Source organism: Cryptomeria japonica, chromosome 6, assembly GCF_030272615.1.
Source record: "Cryptomeria japonica chromosome 6, Sugi_1.0, whole genome shotgun sequence".
Lineage (NCBI taxonomy): Eukaryota > Viridiplantae > Streptophyta > Pinopsida > Cupressales > Cupressaceae > Cryptomeria > Cryptomeria japonica.
In genome coordinates, this window is record NC_081410.1 from 475,277,873 (window position 1) to 475,294,281 (window position 16,409).

Here is a 16,409-nt window from a genome sequence, read left to right on the forward strand (position 1 = left end):
CCGGTATATCAAAGCCAAAATATTTTCTACCAATACTGGGTACTTGCTTAGTATTGTAAAACATTAAACATACAAGCAAATTTCCAAATCTAAAGGTTCCTTTCTTATCTCCTTTGATCTTTTTCAGATTGTCTATTAGTTCATCTTTGAGCCATTCACACACATCTATTCTAGCATTATCATTAACCATGTCATATGCACTTTTAATACATAGGCTAGATACTGAGTTTAACCTATTTGCATGTGTAGCTTTGTAGCCTAAGATCATACTAATAAATCTGACATTGATGTCCTTCACATCATTTACCCTTAGAGACCTTTTGTCAAATGTTGCATTGGTTAGATCTATCACTGTGTCATTTGAGACTCTTTTAGTTCTGTCAGGTCAATTGCCAGTGGAAGGTAACCTTGTTACTGCTTTGACGACTTCTTTGGTGATTTTATGAATTGAATCTAACAGAAAGAATTCACCATGGACTCTGCTTAGGACTATTCTTATCACATCTTCAGGAAAATCAGGAATGCTAAGAATATCTAGAAAACCTAGGGTTTCTACTACCTTGTGTTCCGGTTTGATATTTCCATTTTTATCACAAATCAAAGTGCTATACATGTTCTTGATTTCATCATCTCCTAATTCCTCTATATGACAGTGTATGTATATTCTAGGATCTTCAACATATACTACTCCTTTAGGAATTTGAGAGAATGCACCTATGTTATCATCTTTCTTCGCTATTTCAGGAACAAGCTTGAATACGGGTCTAGGGTGCTTGATAACCTCAATAACAGTAGGGTTTTCTATAAATTCAGGAGTGGATGAGGAATTCATAGTTATAAATACCTCAATCTTCCTTAGGGATGAGTGCTTGGATGAATTGCTTCACTTTTTCGCTAAGGATGCCTTCGCTTGGGAATTTTCGTGCTCTCAAAGATTTGAATGCTCGATGAATGAAAAAGGAGCCAAAATAATTGCTTTATAATGTTATTTTCTCCAACTACCACATTTAATGCTTGCCGGTTAAGTCACAACTTAACTCATCTGCCGGTAAAGAATTAATTGAACTTGTCACCATCAACCGAGGGTATATTAGCATGTTTTTAAATTTGTTGCTAAACCCCCAAAGGATTTTCCTTTAGTTAGATGAAGAGTCTCCTACTGATGGAGTGTTACTCTGTTCTACTGGTGGAGGAGTATTCCCATCAACATTTTGATCTAACTTTCTAATCCATTATTTTGAGAATTCTTGCTTTACCTCTTCAACCTTTTCTTTACCCTTCAAACTAGGACCTTGGTTATTTTTCGATGATGCCTTACTTCTACAAAATTTTGCAATATGTCCAATCTTGTTACAAGCATAACAAGTCACATTTTTTTTCTGAATATCTTTCCCATATCCTATGTTGGTATGTGTTCTGCATTGATTAGATAGGTGTCCAAATCTTCCACAAACATAGCATCTTACATTCATTCTGCAATTTTCTGAATTATGACCAACTTTGTTGCATTTAGAACATTGACCAGTGGGTGTATTAGTGTTTTGATAATTTCTATATCTACACTGATTTTCTCTATGACCATACTTGTTACAGTTAAAGCATTTCCCATTGAATTTGTAAGCATTAGGTTGTCTTACCGGTTTACTATGATCATGTTTGTTTGTAGTACCAAAGCTTTCACCAACTTCAAAGCCAACACCATTTGTATCACCATTAGGTTTCTAATTCTTTAGCATGTCAACCAGTTCTTCTGAACTTTTTCTTGAATTTCTCCTTGTGTTGATTTGCAATAATCAGTTCATTCTCGAAGATTCCTTTTTGTCTTATGAGTTCAGTTCTATCATTTTGTGTGTGCATCAAATTTGTCTTCAACATATCATTTTCATGACTGAGTCTTGTGTTTTCATTTCCAGCATCATTTAGTCTTCTAGTCAGGTCATCTTCATTCTTCTTTCTGTCTTCAATTTCTTTACAAAATCTCATATTTATATCTTGCATCTCATTCTTCATTGTACAGTTATCTTGTCTCAATTGGTTCACCAGATCATTAAGATTTTCCTTTTCATCTTCCTCATTCTGCATCTTCTCACAAAGTTCTCTTCTTTTACTCCTTGATATAGTGAAATTTTCTTGAAGTCCTCGAATAATATCCTGTGTAGCCTTCAGATCATCTTCAAGTTTGATATTCTTCACCTTTTCTGCATCATAGTCTGAAAGAGTTGTTTCCAATTACTTTCTCAAATTTTCCATCTCTACCAGTGTCAAGATCTTCCTCAAGCTATTAGGCTTCTGAAAATAGAGGACCAGGCTCTGATACCAATTGTTATGATTCCCAAAGATACTAAGAGGGGGGGGGGGGGGTGAATCAGTATCTAACCGATATAGTAATTTTCTTAACTTATAACATGAAAAGCATATCAAAACTGTGTATCGGTAAACCAAAAATAATGCAGTAAATAAGAACAACAACCACAACATAAGAGACACACCATAACACAATATTTAATGAGGAAACCTGGTGTGGGAAAAACCTCAGTGGGATTTGTGACCCACAATATTCACTTACTAGCCAATAAGAGAATATTACTGCTTACAATAGGGGCCTGCACATGCAGGAAGGCCAAGTGCCTAGAGCTCATTGCTTAGTTACAAAAGAAGTCACACTGACTTACAAAATTGGATTAAGCTAATCCAATGTCTTGTACTACTTTGGATTAGAATCTACTATGCCAGATTCAGAACTGGTTTAAGCTTTGCTACATACATAAACCCTTATCAAATAATTCGCATGTTAGGTCTGCTACCTTCTTTTCATACTTCACAATATATCCTAAATGATCTACAATGATCTCATACATATATGAGTCATATTACAATTCGCCATGTCAGCTTACAAAAGATTTTACAATTAATTACAAAATACATTTATACAAAATTGTTGTCCGCCAAGGTGCCGGTGAACTGTATGCTGGTGTAGAGTCTGCCGGTGCCGATGCCACATGATTGTAAGGTTGCCATCAATGACAATACCTTCAGTCACCTACAATTTCTCATTGGAGTGTGCAATTGCCAACAATGGTCACTTTAGTCCTCCACCCTTTTCACACTCCAATGGGGGATCAATTCATCATAGTAAATACAACTTATTATGAAGATCACAACTCTGTACCTATTTCTGCAGACACTAGAGAAGGGAAATAGGTTGAGAATAGGGGTTTTCCTAAGTCAAACCTCGGTTTAGGAAAAGACCTTGAATGAAATATTTCAAATACTTGAAATAAACAATGTAAATATATACTTCAAATCTCCAATGACTGATAATGATGCTTTGCTTCTTGAATGTAATTACATATGTTGTATGAAATGACACGAGCATGACAAAAACCTAGTCACACACACATGATTGCATATGAATGATGTAATTTTGCTCCACAATGGTTGAATGAAGGATATGCAGCCTTGAAGATCTCTAGAAATGCTTGATGATGAACACTTCAATGCATGAATGCTTCAGTTCGAATGCTTGGAGTCTTAGAATTTCTTAGATGAAAATGAGTTGAGAAGGATGCCTTATAGGGATTTCATAATTAAAATTATCATTAGGATGACTTAGAATTAATATATTTTTGCATGGAGATAAATTTGAATAAGATAAGACCACCCAATCATCCTTGTAAAATTTGGGAAAAAAAATGTAGGATTGGCGTGGTGGGCATGTAGGGGAGGAGACTTTCCCCCTCTAAGATGGTGAATCTTAGAAGGCAAATCAGTCCATCACTTTCTCTTCAAATTGGCACTAAGATGAGCCAGGGGATAACAAATAACTAAACTAACTATGCTATAAAAATAAATGATAGAATTATAGTACGTAAATAGTAAAATATAGAAACTAGATTTATGGAACAATAAAGAATCAAAAGTAGATTATACCTACCAACCAGGAAGCTCTTAGGTTTTGGACACCAGCATGGAGCGCAAATGGTAGCATGGTACGTTGTCATCTGTATGGCCCATGAATAGAGAAGTTCCAAAATCTGATTTTGTGTAGAGCATCCTGCACGCGGAATCTGTTCATCACTTGCACACACTAGAATGAGGGAAATTGTTGGGGTTGTATAGGGTCCTTCCTCAGCCAGACCCCCGCTTAGGTTTTTCCACCACCACAAACAACCAGATAGATAGATTAGAAAAAGATAAAAAAACTTGGAAACTTGGCAAATTGGAAATAATGTAAATAGAAACTATACTCTGCTTAATGGAAGCAAACCCCTATTGCATGCAATGCAAATATATTAGAATATTGGAAATAGCGAATGCACCTAGATGATAGATACAATCAATAATGCAAAGGACTCATTGTATGTAATTGAAATAGATAAAAGAGAAGACAAGGCATGAAGCCAAACCCCTCTTTGTTGAAGATACGAGCATGACGAAGCCCGCAATAGTGTGCGTTGATAAGAGCCACCAAAAGATAGTTGTAACTTGATGTTGGTAGATTGTGTATCCAAAAGCATGAAGAGAGAAATGTGATATCAAGAGCATAAAAAGAGCCAATAGCCAAAAACCCAAAGTGGGAACCCTTCAAAATAAGCTAGGAAGGGTTCTTAAGCTCACAAGAGGCGTGAAGAGGCGTTATGGAAAAATGTAAGCCAAAGGACACGTGTTAGCCAACGTCCGACTCTCTACTAGATTCAAGATTCCAATATCTTTTTGGGACTTTAGCACAACGTGAGGACGTCCCCACATCGTGCTGTCATCCATCCAAAATAGGCCCAATGGGACTTTCAAGGCATTTCAAGGCACTTTGTCTTCTAAGCCTATGATGCCAAAATGATGCAATTTTGATGATAGGTTCATCATTAATGCAATAGGTGTCATGTGTGTCATAAATACACTAGGTTCAATTTAGGACACTACATTTTGCCCCCACTTTAGTGGACTGATTGGTTGTAGGGATCAATCGCACTAAAGTAGTTTGGAAAGATATGTTCACTAAGACCATGTAGTTAGTAAATGCAGTGAATGCAATAAATGCTTATCCAAAAAGGATACTATAGAAACCATAGAGGTCAAGTCGGTGATCATGAGTGATGCCCCCAAGTATCCATGAGAAAACCTAGTATTTGGTGTGACAAATTCCCTCCTGCAAAACTAGAAAAATTGTCAGCACCAAAAACAAAGGAAGCTACTTCGGCGAGAAGAATGCTTAAGGAACATTAGTACAAATAGAAGAGAAAAATAAAATGAAGGTGACTATATTCCCCCTCATGTTTTTCTCCTAGCGAGGTGGGGAAAAAAGGAAGGAAAACGAGCCAAAATTCTCCAAAAATGGGCAAAAGCCATTTCGGGTAAAAACTAGGCTATATAATCGAAAGTTGGCCCCAAGAAGAGTCATTTTCACTATTCACTATGGGCATTCGAGCGAATATTTGAATAGAATCTAAGTGAAAATTCCACGTAGATGAAAGCACCGAGCTAGCAGGATTGAGGAGTTGCAGACCATAGTCAAGCAGGGCGATGAGCCCGACTAGGTACGACTCGAAATATGGTTCATTTTGTCTGTTAATGCATTTTTGAAGCATTTTAGCTAGGATGGATGTGTAGGCGTGCATGGGATGTACTGTCATCCAGGAAGCACACCATCATCATGGATGGGCACGTTTGTTCAGACGATGCATTGTCGTCCTCAATGGGTGTTGTAGTCTAGAAGTTGCGATGTCATCTTCTGGGTCTGCAGGCATCGGTTGGGAAAGATGAATTGGAGCTGATGAAAAACTCATTGTGTGCAAACATTGCCTAAGATGTAGGATCATATGTCAAGGCACTTGTTGTAGATATCGCACAGTTGGGCAGAGGAGTTGGTGATCAACATATGTTTTCTCCATAGAGTAGGTTTGTGGTGGACATTCACCTTGCTTGAGTTTTAGTTTCACACCTTGATGCTACGGGTGTTGATGGAGAGGTGGGATGCAAACACCATGTCTTTCCAACTACCCATAGGAGAGATGACTGTCACATTGATCGATGTCTATCTCATTCTACTACTTCCTATCCAAGGGGAGGAGGTGTCACCAACTATCCTATCTGTAGTGGAGTTGGTCAAATAACAAGAGTGGGCCTTGGGGTGGAGGATAGACTATTGGCATTGCATGAAGATTGCATTGATGAAGTATAGTTTTGTCCTTGATATCAATACTAACCAGTAATGCAATTGTATTGCAACTGGTAATGATGCAATAGTGCAACCGGTAGTAGAGAAGTGAAGGAAACTGGTATTGGTATTTGAAGCAGAGTGATCAACCGATAACCCTAGCCAATGGAGCTTGGTGAATTGGTTATGTTGATCTATGATTGAATGGTGATCGAAGATGGAGATGCCACTTAAGCAAGATGTGTGTGATTAGTTTCAAAGTGGTTTTGGCATGTGAAGCTAACTGTTTATCTTGGGAATGAGAAAATTCATAGCATGAAGTGATAACCGCGTGATGAGTTATAGGATTCGATGTGTCGTGATCCAGGAGCGGTTGATGTTGTCTTGAACAATGTATAGTTGATTGGTATGTAATCCAACGGTCATGTTTGTACCGATATGGTTTTAATCTCGATGAGAGTTATAGGTTTTGTGATGTGTTACCGACCTATTGTATTTTCTTATAAGGTCGATGAGTTGTTTGTAATTGTGTTGGCAATTTGGTTAACTGTGGTAGTGTGATTGTTGCCAAACTAGATGGAGTGTCTGCATAATGTTTTGAAGGTAGATAGGAGTAGAAAAGGATCCGACTAAGTAGAGAAGTTCTATTACCAGATTAGCAAAGACCCTATTGTTCTCTAACCATTACAACAGTTAAATCCCCTAACTAGGTAAGATTTAACAGGCGTGGTGTTGTCTAAATCCTCTAACCAAGTGATCCATTAGCTTGGATTTGAAATCCTTTATTGAGGTTACTCCTAACAGGGTATTGCCTTTAACAGGGTATTGTAGTCAATCCCTTAACAAGGTGGTCCCTAACCAGATCTGTTCTTAACAGGACATTATTGTATAAGCTTCTAACAAGGCTTGGCTCCTAACCAAGTGAAATTCAGAAGAGTTTAGAATACTTGTGGGTATTAATCCCCACCGTGGTTTTTTCCATTTGGGTTTCTACGTGAAAAATGATTGTGTCAAGTGGTGAATGATTTTGTGGATATGTTTTGATATGGTTGATATGATTAACTGGTAAAGCCACTTAGATATATTTAGATGACTGGAAGTGATATGAAATGAGATATTACTGATGTTAGTAAAGTGGTTTAATGTTTTGGTTAAATGGTATGTAAGTTACAGATCTGTTACAGTATCATTGATGTTTTGGTCAACTGATAAAGTTTGACAGTGTAGTTGCAGTTTTTGGAACATTGTCTAAATTGGTTAGTTTAGTGATTGGATTCTGAGTTGGGTTTAAGTTTGGTGAAAGTTTAGTTTGTTTTCTATCTATTGATTCTCCCCCCTCTCAGTAGTTGACTAGATTCTTATTTTTTCATCATATTATCTATTGGTATTAGATAATTTCAGATTCTCTTGTGCTTAAGCCTAATAGCTTGAGGAAAAGATCTAGGAGAACATGATTAAGAAAGAAGGTTAGAAATTCAATAGGGAAAACTACAGAATCTGGAGTGATAAGATGAAGATCTATATCAAGAGCTTAGGAAGTCAATATTGGGAACATGTTGTTACTAAATATAACTTGCCTAGTGAGATTTTGTCAGATGATCAAAAGAAGGAGCAACATGAGAACAATCAAGCATTGGAGGCTATTATCAGTTCCTTGTTTGATTCAAAGTATGTTGATCTCCATGGATTGGATATTTCTTATGAAGTGTGGAAGAAACTTGAGGATATCTATAGTGGTGATGAGCATGTTAAGATTGCCAAAGAAGAGAGTCTGAGAGGTAAATTTGATGATATGGGGATGGCTGAAGGAGAAAACATTCAACAATATGGTTAGAGGATCAAGAAGATAGTCGATGAGATCAAAAGTGTTGGTGGTACAGTGGAGGATACCATAGTGGTTAGAAAGGTGTTGAGAACCCTTCTATTGGTCTATGCTATCCAAGTTGTAGCCATGCAAGAAATCAAGTCTATTGATGAATCAAAGGTAACTCTTGATTCCATCATTGGTAAATTAACTGCATTTGAATTGGAAGTGTTCAGAGATCAGAATATGCATTTAGAGATTCAGTTTCAAACCCATCAGTAAGGAAAAGCAGAGAAGCTAGCTACAGTCATGAGTCTAGATCCAGCAGAGAGGTTGATGATGAAGATAGTCGGATTGAGCTTGAAGCATTGTTGGCCAAGCGGTTACCTAGAGGTACCGATAAGTACAAAGGTAAATTACCTTTGAAGTGTTTTGCATGTAACCAGATTGGACATATTGCTACTAACTATCCTAATGGAGACAATGAGCAGAAACGAGAGAAGTATAAGAAGTATAAAGGAAAAGGTAAAAGAGATTGTCTCATTGTAATGGATGGAGGAATTACAGATGAGGAATATGAAGAAGATGCAAATGAGGACATTGTCTTTGTTTCTATTAAAGAAGAGGCATCAGATCAAAAGGCATCAGTCTCTCGCATGGGTAGTTTTGATGATTGGATTATAGACAGTGGTTATTCACAACGCATGACTGGTGATCAGAGTAAGTTTCTTACTTTGAGAGAGTTTAATGGAGGTGTTGTGAGATTTAGAAATGAATTACCTTGCATGGTAAAAGGAAAGGGTTCCATCTCTTTGAATGGAAAGAGCAATGCAGATGATGTCTACTGGCTTGAAGGACTGAAACACAATCTTTTGATTATTGCTCAACTCAATGACAAAGGTTACCCTCTAGAATTCAAGAATGGAGTCTGCAAGATTTATGGAAGCAAATTTGAACTGATAGAAACCAACAAATAGAATAGAGGTAACTTGTTTCATTTAATTTCTAAAGTCAACAATTGTTTAATTGCAAAAGTAGAAGATAGTTGGCATTGGCATCAGAGATTCTATCATGTAAATTTTGATAACATTGTAAAAGTCAGTAAGTTCAAATCAGTAAGAGGTTTTCCACAATTGGACAAACCAGTGAATGCTTTGTGCAAGGAATGTTAGTTAGGGAAGATTACATCCTCAAAATTTAGGAGAAAATCCTTCTTAGCAGAACATTTGCTAGACTTGGTTCATATTGACCTTTGTGGACCAATGGGGACTAGGATTATTCAAGGTGAACAGTATTTCATGATTTTTATTGATGATTGCTCAAGGATGATGTGGTTCACATTCTTGAAAGATAAGACAAAATCTTTTAGCAATTTTAAGGCATTTAGAGCCTTAGTTGAAAATGGAAGTGGAAAGAAGATAAAGTGCTTAAGAACTGATCAAGGTGGTGAATTTACTTATGAGGAACTCACTATTTACTATGAAGATAATGGAATTAAGAGGCAAATTTCTGCACCTAGGACACCATAGCAGAATGGTATAGCAAAAAGGAACAACCGATCAGATGTTGAAGCTTCTAGGACTATGCTAATACAAGGAGGTGTAGCTAAGACATTTTGGAGAGAAGTTGTTAGTATAGTTGTGTAAACAATGAACCAGATATTGGTTAAAAGAGGTAAGGATAAAACTTCTTATGATTACTGGTATGGTAGATCACCTAATGTCAGTTACTTTAAGATTTTTGGTAATAGATGTTTTATCAAGAGAAGTGACTATGTTGGTAAGTTTGATGCCAAGAGTGATGAAGGCATATTTCTTTGTTACTCCACCAAGAGAAAAGCTTACAAGTGTTAGAACAATTGGACCAAGAAGATCATTGAAAGTGTAAAAGTCTGAGTTGATGAGTTTCCTGAGAAATCAAGAGAAACCAGTGAGGAGAAGAAAGAAGAAGAACCTTACACAATATTTTTGGAACCATAACCTATGAATCCAGAAGTTGGTGAATAGAACACAGAAGCCCCAGTTCAACTAGAACAAGGAGGTCCAGTAGAAGAAGAAGAAAGTGAAGAAGAAGAACCTATAAATTAAGATCATGTCATTCCAAGGTATGTTAGACTCAATCATAGCCCTGATCAGATAATTGGAGTTATGAATGCAGGTGAGCTAACAAGAACAAGACTTAGAGAGAAGTCATGTATGATTTCCACCATTGAGCCTAGAATTGCAAAGGAAGCATTTGCAGATGAATACTAGATCAAGGCAATGGAAGAAGAACTTGACCGGATAGAGAAGAACAATACTTGGTCATTGGTACCCAAACCGGAAAATAAGAATGTTATAGGAACAAAATGGCTATTCAGGAATAAACTGAATGAAGATGGAGTAGTGTTCAGAAATTAAGCCAGATTGGTATGCAAAGGATGTGCACAAGAAGAAGGTGAAGACTATGGTGATACATTTGCTCCAGTTGCAAGATTGAAAGGAGTAAGGACTCTACTTTCATTTGCAGAATACCGAGGATTTAAAGTATATCAGATGGATGTGAAGTCAACATTCCTAAATGGAATATTGGAAGAGGAAGTCTACATTGAATAACCAGATGGTTATGCTTTAACTGTAGAAAAGGACATGGTGTGCAAATTACATAAGACATTATATGGACTAAACAAAGAACCTAGAGCATGGTATGAAAGATTGCACTCTCACTTGGTCAAGATAGGTTTTCAAAGAACCAATGAAGATAGTAACATATATCTCAAGTAAGAAGGAGACAAGATACTGGTAAGTGAGGTATTTGTTGATGATATCATTTTTGCAGGAAATGATGATATGTGCCATGACTTTGCTAATGAGATGAAGATCAAGGTTTAGATGTCACCCGTAGGTGAAATAAAAATTTTCATAGGTTTGCAAATCCAATAGATGAAGGATGGTATTTTTATCACACAGTCCAAATATGTGAAAAAAGTATTGAAGACTTTTGGAATGGGAGACTGTAAACCAGTTGGAACACCAATGGTTACATGTTGTAAATTGTCTATGGAGGATGATTCTGCATCAGTGGATGAAAAGGAGTACAGGTCAATGATAGGTAAACTACACTATGTTATCCACAACAGACCGGGCATTGCTCATGCAGTAGGATTAGTTACCAGATTTCAGAAAATCCCGAAGGAGACACGCATGGTAGAACCTAAAAGAATTTTCAGATATCTGAAAGGCACAATTGATTATGGATTATGGTATGCATATGCAGGTAACTTTGATTTGAAAGTCTATACAGATGTAGATTGGGCAGGTAATGTTGATGACAGGAAGAGTACAACCGGAGGAGATTTATTTCTTGGAGGAAGGCTAGTATCTTGGAGCAGCAAGAAACAAAGTTGTATATCATAATCAACTGTAGAAGCTGAATATGTTGCAACGTACATGAATTGTATGCAAACAATCTAGATGAAACACATCCTGGAAGGTTTCAATTTGAAGATATCAGAACCGGAGAGGATTTTTTATGATAACACCAGTGCAATAAACATTTCTAAGAACTCAATGTTGCATGCTAGGATAAGGCATATTGAGCTGAAGTATCATTTCTTGAGAGAGAAAGTGCAAAGTAAAGATGTGTCATTGGAGTATGTATCTACTAAGGAATAACTAGCCGATATCTTTACTAAACCTCTACCTAAGGCTACATTTGAGTATCTTACAAGTAAGTTAGGGGTTGTACCCCTACATGAAGTCAATTAAGAAAATGTGGAAGACATCATTTCTGAAGCTTATTGAAAATATTGAAGGAGGATTGGTGTAGAGTGGAGCTACACCACAGGGGGAGCAGCTAGTTGCAAATCGGTGAAGCATGGAATGGTTAACCAGCTGATATTGGTATTCACTTTAGCATTGTTGTCAAAGGGGGAGAAGAACTATATGATTGATGGGGAGAAGAACTGTATGATTGATGAGGAGAAGAACTGTATATGATTGATAGCTAGTTACCAGTTGAAGACATGGAGATATAGTTGAAGGAGAGTGATTGGAAAATGTAAACCAAGATTCCTATACCTGTATATGTGCATTACTCTCAATCATCACAATCAAAGGGTATTTATATTTGTATTGCCATCAATGCCAAAGGGGGATATTGTTGGCATTGCATGAAGATTGCATTGATGAAGTATAGTTTTGTCATTGATGTCAATAGTAACCAGTAATGGAGTTGTATTACAACTAGTAATGATGCAGTAGTGCAACCGGTAGTAGAGTAGTGAAGGAAACCGATATTGGTATTTGAAGCATAGTGATCAACCGATAACCCTAACCAGTTGATATGCCAAACCCTAACCGATGGAGCTTGGTGAATTGGTTATGTTGATCTATGATCGAATTGTGATCGGAGATGGAGATGCCACATAAGCAGGATGCATGTGATGAGTTTCAAAGTGGTTTTGGCGCATGAAGGTAATTGTTTATCTTGGGAATGAGAAAATGCATAGCATGAAGTGATAACTGGGTGATGAGTTACACGATTTGATGTGCACTAATCTAGGAGAGGTTGATGTTGTCTTGAACAATGTGTAGTTGATTTCTATGTAATCCAATGGTCATGTTTGAACTTATTTGTTTGTAATCTTGATGAGAGTTGTAGGTTTTGTGATGTGTTACTGACCTATTTTATTTTCTTATAAGGTTGATGAGTTGTTTGTAATTGTGTTGGAAATTTGGTTAAGTGTGGTAGTTTGATTGTTACCAAACCAGAAGGAGCATCTCCAGAATGTTTTGAAGGCAGACGGGAGAAGAAAAGGATCTGACAAAGAAGAGTAGTGCTATTACTAGATCAACAAAGACCCTGTTGTTCTCTAACCATTACAATAGTTAAATCAACTAATCGGGTAAGCTTTAACATGCTTGGTGTTGTCTAAATCCTCTAACGAGGTGATCCATTAGCTTGGACTTGAAATCCTCTATCGAGGTTACTCCTAATAGGGTATTTCCTTTAACGGGGTATTGTAGTCAATCCCTTAACTAGGTGGTCCCTAACCGGATCTGTTCTTAACAAGGCATTATTGTATAAGCTTCTAACAAGGCTTGGCTCCTAACAGGGCAAACTTCAGAAGAGTTTAGAATACTTGTGGGTATTCATCCCCACCATGGTTTTTCCCATTTGGGTTTCCATGTGAAAAATCATTGTGTCAAGTGGTGAGTGATTTTGTGGATATGTTTTGATATGGTCGATATGATTAAATAGTAAAGCCACTTAGATATGTTTAGATGACTGGAAGTGATCTGAAATGAGCTATTACTGATGTTAGTAAAGTGGTTTAATATTTTGGTTAAATGGTATGTAAGTTATAGATCTGTTACATTGTATCATTGATGTTTTGGTCAACCAGTAACGTTTGACAGTGCAGTTACAGTTTTTGGTACAATGTATAAACTGATTAGTTCAGTGATTGGTTTCTAAGTTGGGTTTAAGTTTGGTGAAAGTTTAGTTTGTTTTCTATCTACTTATTCACCCCCCTCTCACTAGTTGACCAACTTATTGTTTCATCATATTATCATATATGCCATAAGACATGTATACCAATGAGCACTAGGCTAGGGATGAGTGTTGATTCCCTTGGTATGACACATCATGATCATGACCATCGCATGATGGGTACTGACAGATGGCTGCGGCTCAGAGCTGATCGCAGGGTTTGTCCCCTTGATCCAATAGATGGAGGAGAGACAAATAATACACACGTGGGGTCTCAACACGTTGGCCCACCTATACCATGATGTGTCATGATATGTGCACCATGAGTATTAGAGCCTGACTACATGCACACTTCTATAGGTCTGGGCCTTCAAGCACATCACTTGCATGTGGCCAGTTCAATTTTTGATGCACATGCCCTTGGACATGTGCATATCCATTACGATGCATAGGATGGTGGATGAGAGACCTAACATACTGGAGGATCACCTTTCAACAAATCAGGATCAAAGATGTTGTCTGGTAGCCATACCGAGATATGGGGTTCTGGACCACAGACCATAGACCACACATAACTCCCATAGATTCAGAGAGACTCCTTCCTAGTCAGCCACCAGGACCGAGCGGTGATGTCGTACTACTGGTGGTGATGCATGTAGAAGTTTGGATAGGTGCAGACGATCCCACTTGTTACACCTACCTATGCATAATTAGCTAGGAGTGCACTACAATCGTAGGACTTGCCTCATCCCACCCCATGAGACGTATAGGACAGTTCCTAGGGGAGCGATGATGACAACATCACACCACAAATTGATATAGATGATGTCGGTGTCACTCAAGGTTTTGTAGGTTGGTGTAGCAGGGTGGGCCCAACACCAATTTTCCAACCAAGTGCAGTAGGTGGAGATGTCAGAGCCCTAGTAGGTGATAGCAATGAGAAGTCCTCCTCGAGAGATGAGGGTGGTATACCAAGATAGATACAGTGGATGAGGTGCTTGAGTCTAGACAAACCTATACTAGCTGCTAGGTCTCTTCCACCATCACCAGTTGCACTCTTGTTTGTGCCATGGGTGTGACCAGCAGCAACAGCGGTGGCCATAGAGGGATCCTCCAGCAAGGTGCCTCTGCAGGATCCAGAGTGGAAGAGGGGAAAACCTTGTATGTATTTGTGATTTCAATTGATGTACTTTAGTATTTCTTGCATATGTATAGATGTAGAGATTTCAGATATGTTGGATACTGATGTGAAATGTTTTGTGTTTGGGGAGGGCATGGCCAAGTGGTTGAGATTTATCCACTAGGTGCTCACAGAGGTCGTCCCCGATGTTCAGACTCGGGGTCTTGTGCTAGACACCTACATACCCATCCAATTAGCGGGGAGACACGTGTAGTTGTTCGAGCCTATAGGACAACTATAGATAGAATATGAGAAGGGTCGAGTGGAGCTGGTGTAGGGAGAAACATAGTTGACCACTGTGATGGGGCAGTGGGATCAGGCCTTGCAAGAGGTTTGCGCTGTCCTAAGAGAGAGATCGAGTAGTGACACAAGTTGAGAGTGCCGAAAAGGCATGTGATGCTTTGCAAAGCTAGGTCGATGACCTCTAATGATAGGTGGATGCCACTCAATAGGGTGCCACAGGTCACTTAGACTACCCCTGAGTGCGCCAAATGATGGCGAACCTCAAGGCATCGCACCAGCAAGAGATGGCGGCATGAGAGGAGCTGATGAAACAACATGAGACTATTGCTAAGTTATGAGGAGAGTTGAGTGGTTTGCGATCATGGATCACTACTTCCACAAGATCACAGGTGACCTCAATTAGACAACCTCCTCGCAAAGACTAGGATCCTCCAACACCAGCGACCTTAGTGACTCACGTACTAGAGCAGTTATGAGACATTTTTGATTTTTATGTACAAATATTTTTTTAATATATATACATAGATGTATTGATTTATATCAGAGACAGATATGACAACATCATTTGTTTTTGCAATGATGCAATACATGTACATTGACATGATACATTGTACACACACACATATGTATGAGATTCGACATTGTTATTCTATCTTGTGTCTTCATGGATGGATGTTGTTGTTATTTTATATTCTCATGTGATGGATGATTTAGATTTAGATGCTTATCATGATTTAATTTACATATGTTCATATGCATGATTAAATATTATGATGATCTATGTAGAGATATAACACATGTACATGCACACACACACACACACACACACACACACACACACACATGGATGTAACAATGCATAGTCACTCCATAGCATAGAGTTGAATATCATGTCGATGAAGGATATGTGTTAGGATGTGACCTCCCATAGGCATCTAGGTATCATGCATGAGACACATACTGCACATTTTATACACATAGTATCTATGTAGGTGTGCGACATTGATAGGTTCTTTGAGAGGAGTTTCATCCATGGAGGATAAACCATAGGAACTCGAACCATAAGCAGAGGTGACAATGTACAGACCTAACCAATTCGGGCTAAATTTCCCTCTTTGGTTAGCTGGTGCATTAATGTTTCTTTGGTTCTCACAAAGAACTAGGTCACCTATCTTAAAGGTCTGGGGAAGCACACTTTGGTTATACTATTTAGATAGAGTTTTTTGATAAGCTTGAAGATGTTGAAGGGCCTTTAAGTGATGCTCATCTAACATCTCAAGCTGATTCAAACAAAGAGTGTGATAGGAATCATCATTAATAACCCCTTTTAAGGAGATAGAGGGGATCTCCAATTCAATAGGCATAATAGCATCAACACCATACATGAGGTTATAGAGTGTCGTTCCTGTAGAAATACGAGCACTTGTGCGATAGGCCCATAATGCGTATGGTTACTATGCATGCCAATCTTTACCATGTTTAGTAACAACCTTATGTAAGATCTGTTCAATAGTCTTGGTAGATGCTTCCGCTTGACCATTAGATTATAGATAGTA